Raw genomic sequence first — 5,731 nt, 5'->3', positions numbered from 1 at the left:
CTAACGAATTACCCCAAAACTTAGTGGCTAAAAACAATAATAATCGGAGCCGGGCATGGTGGCTCACGCCTGTAATCCCAGCACTTTGGGAGCCCAAAGCAGGTGAATCACCTGAGGTCAGGAGTTTGAGACCAGCCTGGCCAAAATGGTGAAACCTCATCTCTATTAAAAATACAAAAATTTGCCGGGCGCGGTGGCTCACGCCTGTAATCCCAGCACTTTGGGAGGCCGAGGCGGGCGGATCACAAGGTCAGGAGATCGAGACCATGGTGAAACCCCGTCTCTACTAAAAAATAGAAAAAAATTAGCCGGGCGCAGTGGCGGGCGCCTGTAGTCCCAGCTACTGGGGAGGCTGAGGTAGGAGAATGGCGTGAACCCGGGAGGCGGAGCTTGCAGTGAGCCGAGATTGCGCCACTGCACTCCAGCCTGGGCGACAGAGCGAGACTCCGTCTCAAAAAATATAAATAAATAAATAAATAAAAATACAAAAATTAGCCAGGTGTGGTGGCATGTACCTGTACTCCCAGCTACTTGGGAGGCTGAGGCAGGAGAATCGCTTGAACCCAGGAGGCGGAGGTTGTAGTGAGCCAAGATCGCGCCATTGCACTCCAGCCTGGGCAACAAGAGCAAAACTGTCTCAATAATAATAATAATAACAACCATTTTTTAAGAGATGGGGGTCTCACTGTGTTGCCCAGGCTGGACTCAAACTCCTGGGTTCAAGAAATCCTCCCACCTCAGCTTCACTAGTTGGTGGGACTATAGGCACATGCCACTGCACCTGGCAATATAACCATTTATTATCTCTGAGTTTCTGTAGGTTAGAGGTTTTGGAGCAGTTTGGTTGGGTCGTTCTGGTTTAGGAGTTTTCATGAGATTGTATTCAGATTTTAGCTAGGAAAACATTTATCTGAAGCTTTGGCTGGGGCTGGAGGGTCTTCTTCCGATACGGCCCTCTCACAAGGCTGGAAAGCTAGTCCTTGCTGTTGGAAAGAGGTCTCAGTTCCGCTCAGTGTGGGCCTCTGGATTTCTTGAGAGCCTTGCAATATGGCAACTGTCTTTCCCAGAACAAGAGATCCAAGTCAGAAGTTAGGAGCCCTAAGCCAGTGTGGGAGGAAAGTACAAGTGAATGTGAATAATAAGAGGTAAAAATAATTGTGGGCCATCTTGAGACTGGCTACCACAATGTCTAAAAGCCATTCGTACTTCTCATGTTCAAAACTGAATTCTGGATCTACCAGCTGTTTGCTGAATCTGTTCCTCCCTCGTTTTTCCCAATCTCAAGCCAGTGCTCAGGCCAAACACTTTGATGTCATCCTTGATTCCTCTTTGTCTTTCATATCCACAATCTACCAGCCAAACTTGTTGACTCTACTCTCAAAATATACCCAAAATCCAACTTCGCACTATGAGTCTAGTCCAAACCATCATCGTTGCTTGCTTGGATTAATGTAGTAGCCTCCTAACTTGTTTTCGTACCTCCTCCTTTGCCCCTTTCAGTCTGATACCGATAAAGCAGCCACAGTGATCCCATCAAAACAAAACAAAACAAAAAACAAACAAAAAACAGCAGAGGAGATTATTTCATCCCTCTATTTAAAACCTTCAGTGTCTGGCCAGGCAATGTGGCTCACACCTGTAATGCCATCACTTTGGGAGGCTAAGGCAGGCAGATCATGAGGTCAGGAGTTCAAGACCAGCCTGGCCAACATGGTGAAACCCCATCTCTACTAAAAATACAAAAATTAGCTGGGCATGGTGTTGGGCACCTATAATCCCAGCTACTCAGGAGACTGAGGCAGGAGAATTATTTGAACCCAGGAGGCAGAGGTTGCAGTGAGCCGAGATTTCGCCATTGCACTCCAGCCTGGGTGATGGGGTGAGACTCCATCTCAAAAAACAAAAAACAAAACCCTTCAGTGTCTTCCAATCTCAGAAGTAATTTTTTGTTGTTGTTGAGACAAGATCTTGCTCTATCACCCAGGCTAGGCATGGTACAATCACAACTCACAGCAGCCTTGACTTCCCAGTCTGGTATGATCCTTCTATTTCAACCTCCTGAGTAGCTGGGACCACAGGCATGCACCACCATGCCTGGTTAGTTTTTTTCATTTTTTGTAGAGATGGGGTCCTGCTATGTTGCTCAGGCTGGTCTCAAACTCCTGGACTTAAGTGATTCTTCTGCTTTGGCCTCCTAAAATACAGGGATTACAAATGTGAGCCGCTGCGCCTGGCCAACAAGTAAAATCTGAAGTCCTTTACCATGACGCAGTCCTTCTTGATCTGGCCTCTAACTACCTCTTTCACTCATCTACCATCAGTTTCTTCCTGGTTCACTCTGCTCCAGCCCCACTGCCTCTTCCCTTTCCTCAAACGTGCCAAGTCGGCTCCTGCCTCAGGGTCTTCGCACTTCCCTAGAAAGCCCCTGTCCCAGATATCTACACAGCTAACACACACACTACCTTCAAGCCACTGCTCAGTCTTTTTACCTTCCCCATAACTCTCGATCTCCTCATTTTGCCTCATTTTCCTTCTTAGGATACATTCTAAGAATATTAAACCTGACATATTATATTGTTACTTATTTGTCATTATTATCTTGCTACTAAAATAGATCTCCAACAGAATGCCTATTTTCTTCATTGCTGTATCCCTGGGGCCTATAATAGTGTTCTATTTATGATAGATTTTCAATCAATATTGCGTGAAGGTAAGGAAGGCTGAATGCAGGAACTGAAAGAGGCTAATTTGTGTAAAGTTGCATGGCAGAGTGCCTGGCACACAGGGGTATGAGTTATTTTTATTTGATATGTCTAAATCACAAGGGGCTTTTTTAATCCAAAGACGAGCGGATGGTTTTAAACATCAGAGTGGACTCTTCTAACATCAGAGGGATAACCAGATGGAATGAGAGTCTTGTCAGTCCACTACTGCTGTTTTCTATTCCCCCGTTTCCCTGCCCAAAAAACCCCAACAGTCACTACTGACATGGAGCTTTCCACATTTCTCCTGGATGCTTATCTAATCTGCAAGGACGTCAGATCTGGGTCTCCACACAGGTCCAATGGGAACACATAAAGATCTTGGGGAATTGGGGCAAGGACTATTTCCAGTAACTACACACCCAAAGATGCTATTCTCAATCTTTTCTCCCTGGTGACACTGCTTTTAACATGTGAAGCAATATTTTTGTCTTACGGGGTCTCGCTCTGTCACTCAGGCTGAAGCGCAGTGGCACGATCTCAGCTCACAGCATCTATGACCTCCCACCTTAAGTGATGCTTTCACCTCAGCCTCCTGAGTAGCTGGGACTGCAGGCATTCGCCACCACACCTGGCAAATTTTTAAATTTTTTGTAGAGACGGGGTCTCACTATCTTGCCCGGGTTGGTCTTGAACTCCTAGGCTCAAGAGAGCCTCTTGCCTTAGCCTCCCAACGTGCTGGGATTACAGACTTGAGCCACTGTGGTCGTGTGAAGCAATTTTGTATTTATTTATTTATATAAGGCAGGTTCTTTCTCTGTCACCCAGGCTAGAATACAGTGGCATAAACATGGCTCACTGCAGCCTTGACCTCCTGGGCAATTCTCCTGCCTCATTTTTTGTAGAGACAGGGTCTCACCATGTTGCCTAGGCTGGTCTTGAACTCCTGGGCTCAAGTGATCTTTCCACTCAGCCACCCAAATTGCTTGGATTATAAGCATGAGGCACCATGCTTGGCTTGAAGCAACATTCTGGTTTTTTTTTCCCCCGACAGAGTCTTGCTCTGTTGTCCAGGCTGGAGTGCAGTGGTGTGATATTGGCTCACTGCAACCTCTGCCTCCCAGGTTCAAGCAATTCTCCTGCCTCAGCCTCCCAAGTAGCTGGGACTACAGGCATGTGCCACCATGCCCGGCTTATTTTTGTATTTTTAGTAGAGACAGGGTTTCACCATGTTGGCCAGGCTGGTCTCAAACTCCTGATCTCAAGTGATCTGCCCGCCTCAGCCTTGCAAAGTGCTGGGATTACAGGCGTGAGCCACTGTGCCCAGCCTTGAAGCAACTTTTTAAAAAATCGAGATACTTCTAGAGTCATATGCAATTGTAAGATGTAATATAGAAAGAACCCTCACACACTCTTCCCAGTTTCCTCCAATGGTAGCATTTATTTTTTTGACACAAAGTTTTGCTTTGTTGGCCAGGCTGGTTTCAAATTCCTGAACTCAAGAGATCCTCCTACCTCAGCTTCCTGAGTAGCTGGAATCACAGGCACCTGCCATCATACCCAGCCAATGGTAACTTTTTGCAAAACTGTAGTATAATTTGAAGACCAGAATATTGACGTTGATACATGTTTTGTGTTCATTTGTGTGTGTGTGTGTGTGTGTGTGTGTGTGTCTGCACATAAGCCTTTAGAAGACATGCACACACACACACGAAGTCTTCAAAAAGTTTATGGAAAATGTGTAGTATGAAAAAACTATGCATGGATTTCAAATTTTTTTTAACAAAATAAACTCATACTAACTTGTTATAACATTTCTAAACAGGATCTAGTTTGAGGCCCTAAGAGGGATAAGACATCAGTTTGAAAAGGGCCCCTATTAAAGCAACATGAATTCTGCTAAAATTGAAGAAAGAGCAAATATCAAACTTTTTGTGAAGCTTGGGTGGAATAATGTAAATTATTCATGCTTTACAAAAACCTTATGGGAACATTGCTCCCAAATAAATCAGCAGTTTACAAAGGGATAGCTTGTTTTAAGAAGGGACAAGAGAGTGTAGACGATGAACCCCACAGCTGCAGATCATCCACATCAATTTGCTAAAAAAAAAAAAAAAAAAAAAAAAAAAAAGGCCCGGTGCGGTGGCTCAAGCCTATAATCCCAGCACCTAGGGAGGCCAAGACGGGCAGATCACGAGGTCAGGAGATCGAGACCATCCTGGCTAACACGGTGAAACCCCGTCTCTACTAAAAAAAAAAAATACAAATAACTAGCCGGGCGAGGTGGCGGGCATCTGTAGTCCCGGGTACTCAGGAGGCTGAGACAGGAGAATGGCGTAAACCCGGGAGGCGGAGCTTGCAGTGAGCTGAGATCTGGCCACTGCACTCCAGCCTGGGCGACAGAGGGAGACTCCGCCTCAAAAAAAAAAAAAAAATTAATCTTGTTTGTGCCCTAATGGAAGAGGAGCAACAATTAACAGCAGAAACTAGCCAACACCATAGACATTTCAACTGGTTCCACTTACACAATTCTAACGGGAAATTAAAGTTGAGCAAACTTTCCACTAAATGGGTGCCAAAACTGCTGCAACCAGATCAGCTGCAGACAAGAGTAGCTTTCATTGGAAATTTTGAAGTGAGATCACAATCCTGAAGCATTTCTTCAAAGAATTGTAACAGGAGATGAAACAGGGCTTTAGGAGTACAATCCTGAAGACAAAACACAATCAAAACAATAGCTACCAAGAAATAGCAGTGGGCTAGTCAAAGCAAAAGCAGACTGGTCAGCAGCAGAGGTCACGGCAACAGTTTTTTTTTGGATGTTCAAGGCATTTTGCTCAAGGGCTAAAGAATGATAACATATGCTTATTATGAGAGTGTTTTCAGAAAATTAGCTGAAGCTTCAGCAGAAACACATCTGTGAAAGTTACACCAGAGATTCCTTCTCCATCTTGGCAATGCTCCTGCTCATTAATCTCATCAAACAGCCAGGTGTGGTGGCTCATACCTGTAATCCCAGCACTTTGGGA

The sequence above is a fragment of the Chlorocebus sabaeus genome, chromosome 23 (assembly GCF_047675955.1).
Source record: "Chlorocebus sabaeus isolate Y175 chromosome 23, mChlSab1.0.hap1, whole genome shotgun sequence".
In the NCBI taxonomy this organism is placed as follows: Eukaryota; Metazoa; Chordata; class Mammalia; order Primates; family Cercopithecidae; genus Chlorocebus; species Chlorocebus sabaeus.
The sequence above is the reverse complement of the archived record's forward strand: the minus strand, read 5'-3'. Positions refer to the sequence as shown.